This window comes from Triturus cristatus, chromosome 5_1 (genome assembly GCF_964204655.1).
Source record: "Triturus cristatus chromosome 5_1, aTriCri1.1, whole genome shotgun sequence".
NCBI classification, from domain to species: Eukaryota; Metazoa; Chordata; class Amphibia; order Caudata; family Salamandridae; genus Triturus; species Triturus cristatus.
In genome coordinates this window covers 924133436-924148567 of record NC_140587.1, presented here as the reverse complement: position 1 = coordinate 924148567, position 15132 = coordinate 924133436, and the positions used below count along the sequence as shown (strand labels likewise).

Genomic DNA, 15132 nt, shown 5'->3' with positions numbered 1-15132 from the left:
ATCGACATGAAGAAACAAATATCACAAAAAAATCAATACAAATGAGATTTTCATTCTTAGTGTTAAAACTTAGAACCATTCATGTATTTTCTATGTGGTTTAGCAATAAATAACAGTTTATCATCTATATTAAATTAATTCATCTACTCATTCTATCAGCTTCTGCTCAAAGGAAATATAGAGATAAACATCAGACAGAAGAAAATGCTTGTAATAAATGAGAGATTTAGTTACTTAGTGTTAGAACTTACAACCATTAATGGATGTTCAAGGCACTTTAACATTAATATATAATTCCACATCTATATCAAATTGATTCAACTACTAGCAGCTCTTGCTCCAAAGAGATATACAGTTAACAAAGAGACACAAGAAAAAGCATCTTTTTTTTAACACAGAAACTTGGCCTGTACAGGGATCGAACCTGTGACCTTGGCGTTATTAACACCACGCTCTAACCAACTGAGCTAACAGGCCGCCGTTCGTGCTGGGCTGGGGGACAAGCATATGAAGAATTGCTAATGTCAGTGAACCCCAGATAGTTTGAAAGCTTATTTTCAGCTGTTTACCCATAAGGTATATTTATATATTATCGACATGAAGAAACAAATATCACAAAAAAATCAATACAAATGAGATTTTCATTCTTAGTGTTAAAACTTAGAACCATTAATGTATTTTCCATGTGGTTTACCAATAAATAACAGTTCATCATCTATATTAAATTAATTCATCTACTCATTCTATCAGCTTCTGCTCAAAGGAAATATAGATTTAAACAAGATACAGAAGAAAATGCATTTATTTCAACATTAAAGCAGCGTTAAGTGTTTGCTTGGAGAGTGGTAGAAAGTATGTTCTTGGCATTTTTAACTTCATGTTCTAACAGAATCAGATAATAGGCTTACTATATTTATAGCATACTACTGAAGAAATAACAGATGATGAAGTGCTACTGATTGTTAACCCGAGATAGATGGAAATCTTATATTCAGCTGTTTACATTCATGGTGTCTTTAAGCATTATCAAAAAATCAAAACTAGACTTTCCTAAATTACTTGTAATAAATGGGAGATTAATTACTTAGTGTTAGAACTTTGAACCATTAATGGATGTTCAAGGCACTTTAACATTAATATATAATTCCACATCTATATCAAATTGATTCAACTAATCATTCTAGCAGCTCTTGCTCCAAAGAGATATACAGATAACAAAGAGACACAAGAAAAAGCATCTTTTATTGACCACAGAAACTTGGCCTGTACAGGGATCGAACCTGTGACCTTGGCGTTATTGGCACCACGCTCTAACCAACTGAGCTAACAGGCCGCCGTTCGTGCTGGGCTGGGGGACACGCATATGAAGAATTGCTAATGTCAGTGAACCCCAGATAGTTTGAAAGCTTATTTTCAGCTGTTTACCCATAAGGTATATTTATATATTATCGACATGAAGAAACAAATATCACAAAAAAATCAATACAAATGAGATTTTCAATCTTAGTGTTAAAACTTAGAACCATTAATGTATTTTCCATGTGGTTTAGCAATAAATAACAGTTCATCATCTATATTAAATTAATTCATCTACTCATTCTATCAGCTCCTGCTCAAAGGAAATATAGAGATAAACATCAGACAGAAGAAAATGCTTGTAATAAATGAGAGATTTAGTTACTTAGTGTTAGAACTTACAACCATTAATGGATGTTCAAGGCACTTTAACATTAATATATAATTCCACATCTATATCAAATTGATTCAACTACTAGCAGCTCTTGCTCCAAAGAGATATACAGTTAACAAAGAGACACAAGAAAAAGCATCTTTTTTTTAACACAGAAACTTGGCCTGTACAGGGATCGAACCTGTGACCTTGGCGTTATTAGCACCACGCTCTAACCAACTGAGCTAACAGGCCGCCGTTCGTGCTGTGCTGGGGGACAAGCATATGCAGAACTGCTAATGTCAGTGAACCCCAGATAGTTTGAAAGCTTATTTTCAGCTGTTTACCCATAAGGTATATTTATATATTATCGACATGAAGAAACAAATATCACAAAAAAATCAATACAAATGAGATTTTCATTCTTAGTGTTAAAACTTAGAACCATTAATGTATGTTCTATGTGGTTTAGCAATAAATAACAGTTCATCATCTATATTAAATTAATTCATCTACTCATTCTATCAGCTCCTGCTCAAAGGAAATATAGAGATAAACATCAGACAGAAGAAAATGCTTGTAATAAATGAGAGATTTAGTTACTTAGTGTTAGAACTTACAACCATTAATGGAAGTTCAAGGCACTTTAACATTAATATATAATTCCACATCTATATCAAATTGATTCAACTAATGATTCTAGCAGCTCTTGCTCCAAAGAGATATACAGTTAACAAAGAGACACAAGAAAAAGCATCTTTTTTTTAACACAGAAACTTGGCCTGTACAGGGATCGAACCTGTGACCTTGGCGTTATTAACACCACGCTCTAACCAACTGAGCTAACAGGCCGCCGTTTGTGCTGGGCTGGGGGACAAGCATATGAAGAATTGCCAATGTCAGTGAACCCCAGATAGTTTGAAAGCTTATTTTCAGCTGTTTACCCATAAGGTATATTTATATATTATCGACATGAAGAAACAAATATCACAAAAAAATCAATACAAATGAGATTTTCATTCTTAGTGTTAAAACTTAGAACCATTAATGTATTTTCTATGTGGTTTAGCAATAAATAACAGTCTATCATCTATATTAAATTAATTCATCTACTCATTCTATCAGCTTCTGCTCAAAGGAAATATAGAGATAAACATCAGACAGAAGGAAATGCTTGTAATAAATGAGAGATTTAGTTACTTAGTGTTAGAACTTACAACCATTAATGGATGTTCAAGGCACTTTAACATTAATATATAATTCCACATCTATATCAAATTGATTCAACTAATGATTCTAGCAGCTCTTGCTCCAAAGAGATATACAGATAACAAAGAGACAGAAGAAAAAGCATCTTTTATTTAACACAGAAACTTGGCCTGTACAGGGATCGAACCTGTGACCTTGGCGTTATTAGCACCACGCTCTAACCAACTGAGCTAACAGGCCGCTGTTCGTGCTGGGCTTGGGGACAAGCATATGAAGAACTGCTAATGTCAGTGAACCCCAGATAGTTTAAAAGCTTATTTTCAGCTGTTTACCCATAAGGTATATTTATATATTATCGACATGAAGAAACAAATATCACAAAAAAATCAATACAAATGAGATTTTCATTCTTAGTGTTAAAACTTAGAACCATTAATGTATGTTCTATGTGGTTTAGCAATAAATAACAGTTCATCATCTATATTAAATTAATTCATCTACTCATTCTATCAGCTCCTGCTCAAAGGAAATATAGAGATAAACATCAGACAGAAGAAAATGCTTGTAATAAATGAGAGATTTAGTTACTTAGTGTTAGAACTTACAACCATTAATGGATGTTCAAGGCACTTTAACATTAATATATAATTCCACATCTATATCAAATTGATTCAACTAATGATTCTAGCAGCTCTTGCTCCAAAGAGATATACAGTTAACAAAGAGACACAAGAAAAAGCATCTTTTTTTTAACACAGAAACTTGGCCTGTACAGGGATCGAACCTGTGACGTTGGCGTTATTAGCACCACGCTCTAACCAACTGAGCTAACAGGCCGCCGTTCGTGCTGGCCTGGGGGACAAGCATATGAAGAATTGCGAATGTCAGTGAACCCCAGATAGTTTGAAAGCTTATTTTCAGCTGTTTACCCATAAGGTATATTTATATATTATCGACATGAAGAAACAAATATCACAAAAAAATCAATACAAATGAGATTTTCATTCTTAGTGTTAAAACTTAGAACCATTAATGTATTTTCTATGTGGTTTAGCAATAAATAACAGTTTATCATCTATATTAAATTAATTCATCTACTCATTCTATCAGCTTCTGCTCAAAGGAAATATAGAGATAAACATCAGACAGAAGAAAATGCTTGTAATAAATGAGAGATTTAGTTACTTAGTGTTAGAACTTACAACCATTAATGGATGTTCAAGGCACTTTAACATTAATATATAATTCCACATCTATATCAAATTGATTCAACTAATGATTCTAGCAGCTCTTGCTCCAAAGAGATATACAGATAACAAAGAGACAGAAGAAAAAGCATCTTTTATTTAACACAGAAACTTGGCCTGTACAGGGATCGAACCTGTGACCTTGGCGTTATTAGCACCACGCTCTAACCAACTGAGCTAACAGGCCGCTGTTCATGCTGGGCTGGGGGACAAGCATATGAAGAATTGGTAATGTCAGTGAACCCCAGATAGTTTGAAAGCTTATTTTCAGCTGTTTACCCATAAGGTATATTTATATATTATCGACATGAAGAAACAAATATCACAAAAAAATCAATACAAATGAGATTTTCATTCTTAGTGTTAAAACTTAGAACCATTAATGTATTTTCCATGTGGTTTAGCAATAAATAACAGTTCATCATCTATATTAAATTAATTCATCTACTCATTCTATCAGCTTCTGCTCAAAGGAAATATAGATTTAAACAAGATACAGAAGAAAATGCATTTATTTCAACATTAAAGCAGCGTTAAGTGTTTGCTTGGAGAGTGGTAGAAAGTATGTTCTTGGCATTTTTAACTTCATGTTCTAACAGAATCAGATAATAGGCTTACTATATTTATAGCATACTACTGAAGAAATAACAGATGATGAAGTGCTACTGATTGTTAACCCGAGATAGATGGAAATCTTATATTCAGCTGTTTACATTCATGGTGTCTTTAAGCATTATCAAAAAATCAAAACTAGACTTTCCTAAATTACTTGTAATAAATGGGAGATTAATTACTTAGTGTTAGAACTTTGAACCATTAATGGATGTTCAAGGCACTTTAACATTAATATATAATTCCACATCTATATCAAATTGATTCAACTAATCATTCTAGCAGCTCTTGCTCCAAAGAGATATACAGATAACAAAGAGACACAAGAAAAAGCATCTTTTATTGACCACAGAAACTTGGCCTGTACAGGGATCGAACCTGTGACCTTGGCGTTATTGGCACCACGCTCTAACCAACTGAGCTAACAGGCCGCCGTTCGTGCTGGGCTGGGGGACACGCATATGAAGAATTGCTAATGTCAGTGAACCCCAGATAGTTTGAAAGCTTATTTTCAGCTGTTTACCCATAAGGTATATTTATATATTATCGACATGAAGAAACAAATATCACAAAAAAATCAATACAAATGAGATTTTCAATCTTAGTGTTAAAACTTAGAACCATTAATGTATTTTCCATGTGGTTTAGCAATAAATAACAGTTCATCATCTATATTAAATTAATTCATCTACTCATTCTATCAGCTCCTGCTCAAAGGAAATATAGAGATAAACATCAGACAGAAGAAAATGCTTGTAATAAATGAGAGATTTAGTTACTTAGTGTTAGAACTTACAACCATTAATGGATGTTCAAGGCACTTTAACATTAATATATAATTCCACATCTATATCAAATTGATTCAACTACTAGCAGCTCTTGCTCCAAAGAGATATACAGTTAACAAAGAGACACAAGAAAAAGCATCTTTTTTTTAACACAGAAACTTGGCCTGTACAGGGATCGAACCTGTGACCTTGGCGTTATTAACACCACGCTCTAACCAACTGAGCTAACAGGCCGCCGTTCGTGCTGGGCTGGGGGACAAGCATATGAAGAATTGCTAATGTCAGTGAACCCCAGATAGTTTGAAAGCTTATTTTCAGCTGTTTACCCATAAGGTATATTTATATATTATCGACATGAAGAAACAAATATCACAAAAAAATCAATACAAATGAGATTTTCATTCTTAGTGTTAAAACTTAGAACCATTAATGTATTTTCTATGTGGTTTAGCAATAAATAACAGTTTATCATCTATATTAAATTAATTCATCTACTCATTCTATCAGCTTCTGCTCAAAGGAAATATAGAGATAAACATCAGACAGAAGGAAATGCTTGTAATAAATGAGAGATTTAGTTACTTAGTGTTAGAACTTACAACCATTAATGGATGTTCAAGGCACTTTAACATTAATATATAATTCCACATCTATATCAAATTGATTCAACTAATGATTCTAGCAGCTCTTGCTCCAAAGAGATATACAGATAACAAAGAGACAGAAGAAAAAGCATCTTTTATTTAACACAGAAACTTGGCCTGTACAGGGATCGAACCTGTGACCTTGGCGTTATTAGCACCACGCTCTAACCAACTGAGCTAACAGGCCGCTGTTCGTGCTGGGCTGGGGGACAAGCATATGAAGAACTGCTAATGTCAGTGAACCCCAGATAGTTTGAAAGCTTATTTTCAGCTGTTTACCCATAAGGTATATTTATATATTATCGACATGAAGAAACAAATATCACAAAAAAATCAATACAAATGAGATTTTCATTCTTAGTGTTAAAACTTAGAACCATTAATGTATGTTCTATGTGGTTTAGCAATAAATAACAGTTCATTATCTATATTAAATTAATTCATCTACTCATTCTATCAGCTCCTGCTCAAAGGAAATATAGAGATAAACATCAGACAGAAGAAAATGCTTGTAATAAATGAGAGATTTAGTTACTTAGTGTTAGAACTTACAACCATTAATGGATGTTCAAGGCACTTTAACATTAATATATAATTCCACATCTATATCAAATTGATTCAACTAATGATTCTAGCAGCTCTTGCTCCAAAGAGATATACAGTTAACAAAGAGACACAAGAAAAAGCATCTTTTTTTTAACACAGAAACTTGGCCTGTACAGGGATCGAACCTGTGACCTTGGCGTTATTAGCACCACGCTCTAACCAACTGAGCTAACAGGCCGCCGTTCGTGCTGGGCTGGGGGACAAGCATATGAAGAATTGCTAATGTCAGTGAACCCCAGATAGTTTGAAAGCTTATTTTCAGCTGTTTACCCATAAGGTATATTTATATATTATCGACATGAAGAAACAAATATCACAAAAAAATCAATACAAATGAGATTTTCATTCTTAGTGTTAAAACTTAGAACCATTAATGTATTTTCTATGTGGTTTAGCAATAAATAACAGTTTATCATCTATATTAAATTAATTCATCTACTCATTCTATCAGCTTCTGCTCAAAGGAAATATAGAGATAAACATCAGACAGAAGAAAATGCTTGTAATAAATGAGAGATTTAGTTACTTAGTGTTAGAACTTACAACCATTAATGGATGTTCAAGGCACTTTAACATTAATATATAATTCCACATCTATATCAAATTGATTCAACTAATGATTCTAGCAGCTCTTGCTCCAAAGAGATATACAGATAACAAAGAGACAGAAGAAAAAGCATCTTTTATTTAACACAGAAACTTGGCCTGTACAGGGATCGAACCTGTGACCTTGGCGTTATTAGCACCACGCTCTAACCAACTGAGCTAACAGGCCGCTGTTCATGCTGGGCTGGGGGACAAGCATATGAAGAACTGCTAATGTCAGTGAACCCCAGATAGTTTGAAAGCTTATTTTCAGCTGTTTACCCATAAGGTATATTTATATATTATCGACATGAAGAAACAAATATCACAAAAAAATCAATACAAATGAGATTTTCATTCTTAGTGTTAAAACTTAGAACCATTAATGTATTTTCCATGTGGTTTAGCAATAAATAACAGTTCATCATCTATATTAAATTAATTCATCTACTCATTCTATCAGCTTCTGCTCAAAGGAAATATAGATTTAAACAAGATACAGAAGAAAATGCATTTATTTCAACATTAAAGCAGCGTTAAGTGTTTGCTTGGAGAGTGGTAGAAAGTATGTTCTTGGCATTTTTAACTTCATGTTCTAACAGAATCAGATAATAGGCTTACTATATTTATAGCATACTACTGAAGAAATAACAGATGATGAAGTGCTACTGATTGTTAATCCGAGATAGATGGAAATCTTATATTCAGCTGTTTACATTCATGGTGTCTTTAAGCATTATCAAAAAATCAAAACTAGACTTTCCTAAATTACTTGTAATAAATGGGAGATTAATTATTTGGTGTTAGAACTTTGAACCATTAATGGATGTTCAAGGCACTTTAACATTAATATATAATTCCACATCTATATCAAATTGATTCAACTAATCATTCTAGCAGCTCTTGCTCCAAAGAGATATACAGATAACAAAGAGACACAAGAAAAAGCATCTTTTATTGAACACAGAAACTTGGCCTGTACAGGGATCGAACCTGTGACCTTGGCGTTATTAGCACCACGCTCTAACCAACTGAGCTAACAGGCCGCCGTTCGTGCTGGGCTGGGGGACAAGCATATGAAGAATTGCTAATGTCAGTGAACCCCAGATAGTTTGAAAGCTTATTTTCAGCTGTTTACCCATAAGGTATATTTATATATTATCGACATGAAGAAACAAATATCACAAAAAAATCAATACAAATGAGATTTTCAATCTTAGTGTTAAAACTTAGAACCATTAATGTATTTTCCATGTGGTTTAGCAATAAATAACAGTTCATCATCTATATTAAATTAATTCATCTACTCATTCTATCAGCTCCTGCTCAAAGGAAATATAGAGATAAACATCAGACAGAAGAAAATGCTTGTAATAAATGAGAGATTTAGTTACTTAGTGTTAGAACTTACAACCATTAATGGATGTTCAAGGCACTTTAACATTAATATATAATTCCACATCTGTATCAAATTGATTCAACTAATGATTCTAGCAGCTCTTGCTCCAAAGAGATATACAGATAACAAAGAGACAGAAGAAAAAGCTTCTTTTATTTAACACAGAAACTTGGCCTGTACAGGGATCGAACCTGTGACATTGGCGTTATTAGCACCACGCTCTAACCAACTGAGCTAACAGGCCGCCGTTCGTGCTGGGCTGGGGGACAAGCATATGAAGAATTGCTAATGTCAGTGAACCCCAGATAGTTTGAAAGCTTATTTTCAGCTGTTTACCCATAAGGTATATTTATATATTATCGACATGAAGAAACAAATATCACAAAATAATCAATACAAATGAGATTTTCATTCTTAGTGTTAAAACTTAGAACCATTAATGTATTTTCCATGTGGTTTAGCAATAAATAACAGTTCATCATCTATATTAAATTAATTCATCTACTCATTCTATCAGCTTCTGCTCAAAGGAAATATAGAGATAAACATCAGACAGAAGAAAATGCTTGTAATAAATGAGAGATTTAGTTACTTAGTGTTAGAACTTACAACCATTAATGGATGTTCAAGGCACTTTAACATTAATATATAATTCCACATCTATATCAAATTGATTCAACTAATGATTCTAGCAGCTCTTGCTCCAAAGAGATATACAGTTAACAAAGAGACACAAGAAAAAGCATCTTTTTTTTAACACAGAAACTTGGCCTGTACAGTGATCGAACCTGTGACCTTGGCGTTATTAGCACCACGCTCTAACCAACTGAGCTAACAGGCCGCCGTTCGTGCTGGCCTGGGGGACAAGCATATGAAGAATTGCTAATGTCAGTGAACCCCAGATAGTTTGAAAGCTTATTTTCAGCTGTTTACCCATAAGGTATATTTATATATTATCGACATGAAGAAACAAATATCACAAAAAAATCAATACAAATGAGATTTTCATTCTTAGTGTTAAAACTTAGAACCATTAATGTATTTTCTATGTGGTTTAGCAATAAATAACAGTTTATCATCTATATTAAATTAATTCATCTACTCATTCTATCAGCTTCTGCTCAAAGGAAATATAGAGATAAACATCAGACAGAAGAAAATGCTTGTAATAAATGAGAGATTTAGTTACTTAGTGTTAGAACTTACAACCATTAATGGATGTTCAAGGCACTTTAACATTAATATATAATTCCACATCTATATCAAATTGATTCAACTAATGATTCTAGCAGCTCTTGCTCCAAAGAGATATACAGATAACAAAGAGACAGAAGAAAAAGCATCTTTTATTTAACACAGAAACTTGGCCTGTACAGGGATCGAACCTGTGACCTTGGCGTTATTAGCACCACGCTCTAACCAACTGAGCTAACAGGCCGCCGTTCGTGCTGGGCTGGGGGACAAGCATATGAAGAATTGCTAATGTCAGTGAACCCCAGATAGTTTGAAAGCTTATTTTCAGCTGTTCACCCATAAGGTATATTTATGTATTATCGACATGAAGAAACAAATATCACAAAAAAATCAATACAAATGAGATTTTCAATCTTAGTGTTAAAACTTAGAACCATTAATGTATTTTCCATGTGGTTTAGCAATAAATAACAGTTCATCATCTATATTAAATTAATTCATCTACTCATTCTATCAGCTTCTGCTCAAAGGAAATATAGATTTAAACAAGATACAGAAGAAAATGCATCTATTTCAACATTAAAGCAGCGTTAAGTGTTTTCTTGGAGAGTGGTAGAAAGTATGTTCTTGGCATTTTTAACTTCATGTTCTAACAGAATCAGATAATAGGCTTACTATATTTATAGCACACTACTGAAGAAATAACAGATGATGAAGTGCTACTGATTGTTAACCCGAGATAGATGGAAATCTTATATTCAGCTGTTTACATTCATGGTGTCTTTAAGCATTATCAAAAAATCAAAACTAGACTTTCCTAAATTACTTGTAATAAATGGGAGATTAATTACTTAGTGTTAGAACTTTGAATCATTAATGGATGTTCAAGGCACTTTAACATTAATATGTAATTCCACATCTATATAAAATGTATTAATCGAATCTTTCTAGCAGCTCTTGCTCCAAAGAGGTATACAGTTAACAATGAGAGATAAGAAAAAGCATTCTTTTAACTCAGACACCTGGCATGTACAGGGATCGAACCTGTGACCTTGGCATTATTAGCACCACGCTCTAACCAACTGAGCTAACAGGCCACCGTGTGCACAGTCATGGGGGACAAGCATATGAAGAATTGCTAATGTCAGTGAACCCCAGATAGTTTGAAAGCTTATTTTCAGCTGTTTACCCATAAGGTATATTTATATATTATCGACATGAAGAAACAAATATCACAAAAAAATCAATACAAATGAGATTTTCATTCTTAGTGTTAAAACTTAGAACCATTAATGTATGTTCTATGTGGTTTAGCAATAAATAACAGTTCATCATCTATATTAAATTAATTCATCTACTCATTCTATCAGCTCCTGCTCAAAGGAAATATAGAGCTAAACATCAGACAGAAGAAAATGCTTGTAATAAATGAGAGATTTAGTTACTTAGTGTTAGAACTTACAACCATTAATGGATGTTCAAGGCACTTTAACATTAATATATAATTCCACATCTATATCAAATTGATTCAACTACTAGCAGCTCTTGCTCCAAAGAGATATACAGTTAACAAAGAGACACAAGAAAAAGCATCTTTTTTTTAACACAGAAACTTGGCCTGTACAGGGATCGAACCTGTGACCTTGGCGTTATTAACACCACGCTCTAACCAACTGAGCTAACAGGCCGCCGTTCGTGCTGGGCTGGGGGACAAGCATATGAAGAATTGCTAATGTCAGTGAACCCCAGATAGTTTGAAAGCTTATTTTCAGCTGTTTACCCATAAGGTATATTTATATATTATCGACATGAAGAAACAAATATCACAAAAAAATCAATACAAATGAGATTTTCATTCTTAGTGTTAAAACTTAGAACCATTAATGTATTTTCTATGTGGTTTAGCAATAAATAACAGTTTATCATCTATATTAAATTAATTCATCTACTCATTCTATCAGCTTCTGCTCAAAGGAAATATAGAGATAAACATCAGACAGAAGGAAATGCTTGTAATAAATGAGAGATTTAGTTACTTAGTGTTAGAACTTACAACCATTAATGGATGTTCAAGGCACTTTAACATTAATATATAATTCCACATCTATATCAAATTGATTCAACTAATGATTCTAGCAGCTCTTGCTCCAAAGAGATATACAGATAACAAAGAGACAGAAGAAAAAGCATCTTTTATTTAACACAGAAACTTGGCCTGTACAGGGATCGAACCTGTGACCTTGGCGTTATTAGCACCACGCTCTAACCAACTGAGCTAACAGGCCGCTGTTCGTGCTGGGCTGGGGGACAAGCATATGAAGAACTGCTAATGTCAGTGAACCCCAGATAGTTTGAAAGCTTATTTTCAGCTGTTTACCCATAAGGTATATTTATATATTATCGACATGAAGAAACAAATATCACAAAAAAATCAATACAAATGAGATTTTCATTCTTAGTGTTAAAACTTAGAACCATTAATGTATGTTCTATGTGGTTTAGCAATAAATAACAGTTCATTATCTATATTAAATTAATTCATCTACTCATTCTATCAGCTCCTGCTCAAAGGAAATATAGAGATAAACATCAGACAGAAGAAAATGCTTGTAATAAATGAGAGATTTAGTTACTTAGTGTTAGAACTTACAACCATTAATGGATGTTCAAGGCACTTTAACATTAATATATAATTCCACATCTATATCAAATTGATTCAACTAATGATTCTAGCAGCTCTTGCTCCAAAGAGATATACAGTTAACAAAGAGACACAAGAAAAAGCATCTTTTTTTTAACACAGAAACTTGGCCTGTACAGGGATCGAACCTGTGACCTTGGCGTTATTAGCACCACGCTCTAACCAACTGAGCTAACAGGCCGCCGTTCGTGCTGGGCTGGGGGACAAGCATATGAAGAATTGCTAATGTCAGTGAACCCCAGATAGTTTGAAAGCTTATTTTCAGCTGTTTACCCATAAGGTATATTTATATATTATCGACATGAAGAAACAAATATCACAAAAAAATCAATACAAATGAGATTTTCATTCTTAGTGTTAAAACTTAGAACCATTCATGTATTTTCTATGTGGTTTAGCAATAAATAACAGTTTATCATCTATATTAAATTAATTCATCTACTCATTCTATCAGCTTCTGCTCAAAGGAAATATAGAGATAAACATCAGACAGAAGAAAATGCTTGTAATAAATGAGAGATTTAGTTACTTAGTGTTAGAACTTACAACCATTAATGGATGTTCAAGGCACTTTAACATTAATATATAATTCCACATCTATATCAAATTGATTCAACTAATGATTCTAGCAGCTCTTGCTCCAAAGAGATATACAGATAACAAAGAGACAGAAGAAAAAGCATCTTTTATTTAACACAGAAACTTGGCCTGTACAGGGATCGAACCTGTGACCTTGGCGTTATTAGCACCACGCTCTAACCAACTGAGCTAACAGGCCGCTGTTCATGCTGGGCTGGGGGACAAGCATATGAAGAACTGCTAATGTCAGTGAACCCCAGATAGTTTGAAAGCTTATTTTCAGCTGTTTACCCATAAGGTATATTTATATATTATCGACATGAAGAAACAAATATCACAAAAAAATCAATACAAATGAGATTTTCATTCTTAGTGTTAAAACTTAGAACCATTAATGTATTTTCCATGTGGTTTAGCAATAAATAACAGTTCATCATCTATATTAAATTAATTCATCTACTCATTCTATCAGCTTCTGCTCAAAGGAAATATAGATTTAAACAAGATACAGAAGAAAATGCATTTATTTCAACATTAAAGCAGCGTTAAGTGTTTGCTTGGAGAGTGGTAGAAAGTATGTTCTTGGCATTTTTAACTTCATGTTCTAACAGAATCAGATAATAGGCTTACTATATTTATAGCATACTACTGAAGAAATAACAGATGATGAAGTGCTACTGATTGTTAATCCGAGATAGATGGAAATCTTATATTCAGCTGTTTACATTCATGGTGTCTTTAAGCATTATCAAAAAATCAAAACTAGACTTTCCTAAATTACTTGTAATAAATGGGAGATTAATTATTTGGTGTTAGAACTTTGAACCATTAATGGATGTTCAAGGCACTTTAACATTAATATATAATTCCACATCTATATCAAATTGATTCAACTAATCATTCTAGCAGCTCTTGCTCCAAAGAGATATACAGATAACAAAGAGACACAAGAAAAAGCATCTTTTATTGAACACAGAAACTTGGCCTGTACAGGGATCGAACCTGTGACCTTGGCGTTATTAGCACCACGCTCTAACCAACTGAGCTAACAGGCCGCCGTTCGTGCTGGGCTGGGGGACAAGCATATGAAGAATTGCCAATGTCAGTGAACCCCAGATAGTTTGAAAGCTTATTTTCAGCTGTTTACCCATAAGGTATATTTATATATTATCGACATGAAGAAACAAATATCACAAAAAAATCAATACAAATGAGATTTTCAATCTTAGTGTTAAAACTTAGAACCATTAATGTATTTTCCATGTGGTTTAGCAATAAATAACAGTTCATCATCTATATTAAATTAATTCATCTACTCATTCTATCAGCTCCTGCTCAAAGGAAATATAGAGATAAACATCAGACAGAAGAAAATGCTTGTAATAAATGAGAGATTTAGTTACTTAGTGTTAGAACTTACAACCATTAATGGATGTTCAAGGCACTTTAACATTAATATATAATTCCACATCTGTATCAAATTGATTCAACTAATGATTCTAGCAGCTCTTGCTCCAAAGAGATATACAGATAACAAAGAGACAGAAGAAAAAGCTTCTTTTATTTAACACAGAAACTTGGCCTGTACAGGGATCGAACCTGTGACATTGGCGTTATTAGCACCACGCTCTAACCAACTGAGCTAACAGGCCGCCGTTCGTGCTGGGCTGGGGGACAAGCATATGAAGAATTGCTAATGTCAGTGAACCCCAGATAGTTTGAAAGCTTATTTTCAGCTGTTTACCCATAAGGTATATTTATATATTATCGACATGAAGAAACAAATATCACAAAATAATCAATACAAATGAGATTTTCATTCTTAGTGTTAAAACTTAGAACCATTAATGTATTTTCCATGTGGTTTAGCAATAAATAACAGTTCATCATCTATATTAA

General features: G+C 33.3%; 12 non-coding genes across 12 annotated transcripts; all 12 read right to left on the bottom strand.

Annotated features, from left to right (window-relative positions):
* Window positions 1-1850: 1850 nt before the first annotated feature.
* On the bottom strand, window positions 1851-1924 carry TRNAI-AAU (transfer RNA isoleucine (anticodon AAU)). Its single transcript has one exon. It is a non-coding gene; the product is annotated as a tRNA-Ile (tRNA).
* Window positions 1925-3044: 1120 nt separating this feature from the next.
* On the bottom strand, window positions 3045-3118 carry TRNAI-AAU (transfer RNA isoleucine (anticodon AAU)). Its single transcript has one exon. It is a non-coding gene; the product is annotated as a tRNA-Ile (tRNA).
* A 1120-nt stretch (window positions 3119-4238) lies between these two features.
* TRNAI-AAU (transfer RNA isoleucine (anticodon AAU)) lies at window positions 4239-4312 on the bottom strand. The gene has a single exon. It is a non-coding gene; the product is annotated as a tRNA-Ile (tRNA).
* Window positions 4313-6282: 1970 nt separating this feature from the next.
* Window positions 6283-6356, bottom strand: TRNAI-AAU (transfer RNA isoleucine (anticodon AAU)). Its single transcript has one exon. It is a non-coding gene; the product is annotated as a tRNA-Ile (tRNA).
* Window positions 6357-6879: 523 nt separating this feature from the next.
* On the bottom strand, window positions 6880-6953 carry TRNAI-AAU (transfer RNA isoleucine (anticodon AAU)). Its single transcript has one exon. It is a non-coding gene; the product is annotated as a tRNA-Ile (tRNA).
* A 523-nt stretch (window positions 6954-7476) lies between these two features.
* Window positions 7477-7550, bottom strand: TRNAI-AAU (transfer RNA isoleucine (anticodon AAU)). The gene has a single exon. It is a non-coding gene; the product is annotated as a tRNA-Ile (tRNA).
* Window positions 7551-8332: 782 nt separating this feature from the next.
* Window positions 8333-8406, bottom strand: TRNAI-AAU (transfer RNA isoleucine (anticodon AAU)). Its single transcript has one exon. It is a non-coding gene; the product is annotated as a tRNA-Ile (tRNA).
* A 1717-nt stretch (window positions 8407-10123) lies between these two features.
* Window positions 10124-10197, bottom strand: TRNAI-AAU (transfer RNA isoleucine (anticodon AAU)). The gene has a single exon. It is a non-coding gene; the product is annotated as a tRNA-Ile (tRNA).
* Window positions 10198-12164: 1967 nt separating this feature from the next.
* On the bottom strand, window positions 12165-12238 carry TRNAI-AAU (transfer RNA isoleucine (anticodon AAU)). The gene has a single exon. It is a non-coding gene; the product is annotated as a tRNA-Ile (tRNA).
* Window positions 12239-12761: 523 nt separating this feature from the next.
* Window positions 12762-12835, bottom strand: TRNAI-AAU (transfer RNA isoleucine (anticodon AAU)). Its single transcript has one exon. It is a non-coding gene; the product is annotated as a tRNA-Ile (tRNA).
* A 523-nt stretch (window positions 12836-13358) lies between these two features.
* Window positions 13359-13432, bottom strand: TRNAI-AAU (transfer RNA isoleucine (anticodon AAU)). The gene has a single exon. It is a non-coding gene; the product is annotated as a tRNA-Ile (tRNA).
* Window positions 13433-14214: 782 nt separating this feature from the next.
* Window positions 14215-14288, bottom strand: TRNAI-AAU (transfer RNA isoleucine (anticodon AAU)). The gene has a single exon. It is a non-coding gene; the product is annotated as a tRNA-Ile (tRNA).
* Between the last annotated feature and the right edge of the window lie 844 nt (window positions 14289-15132).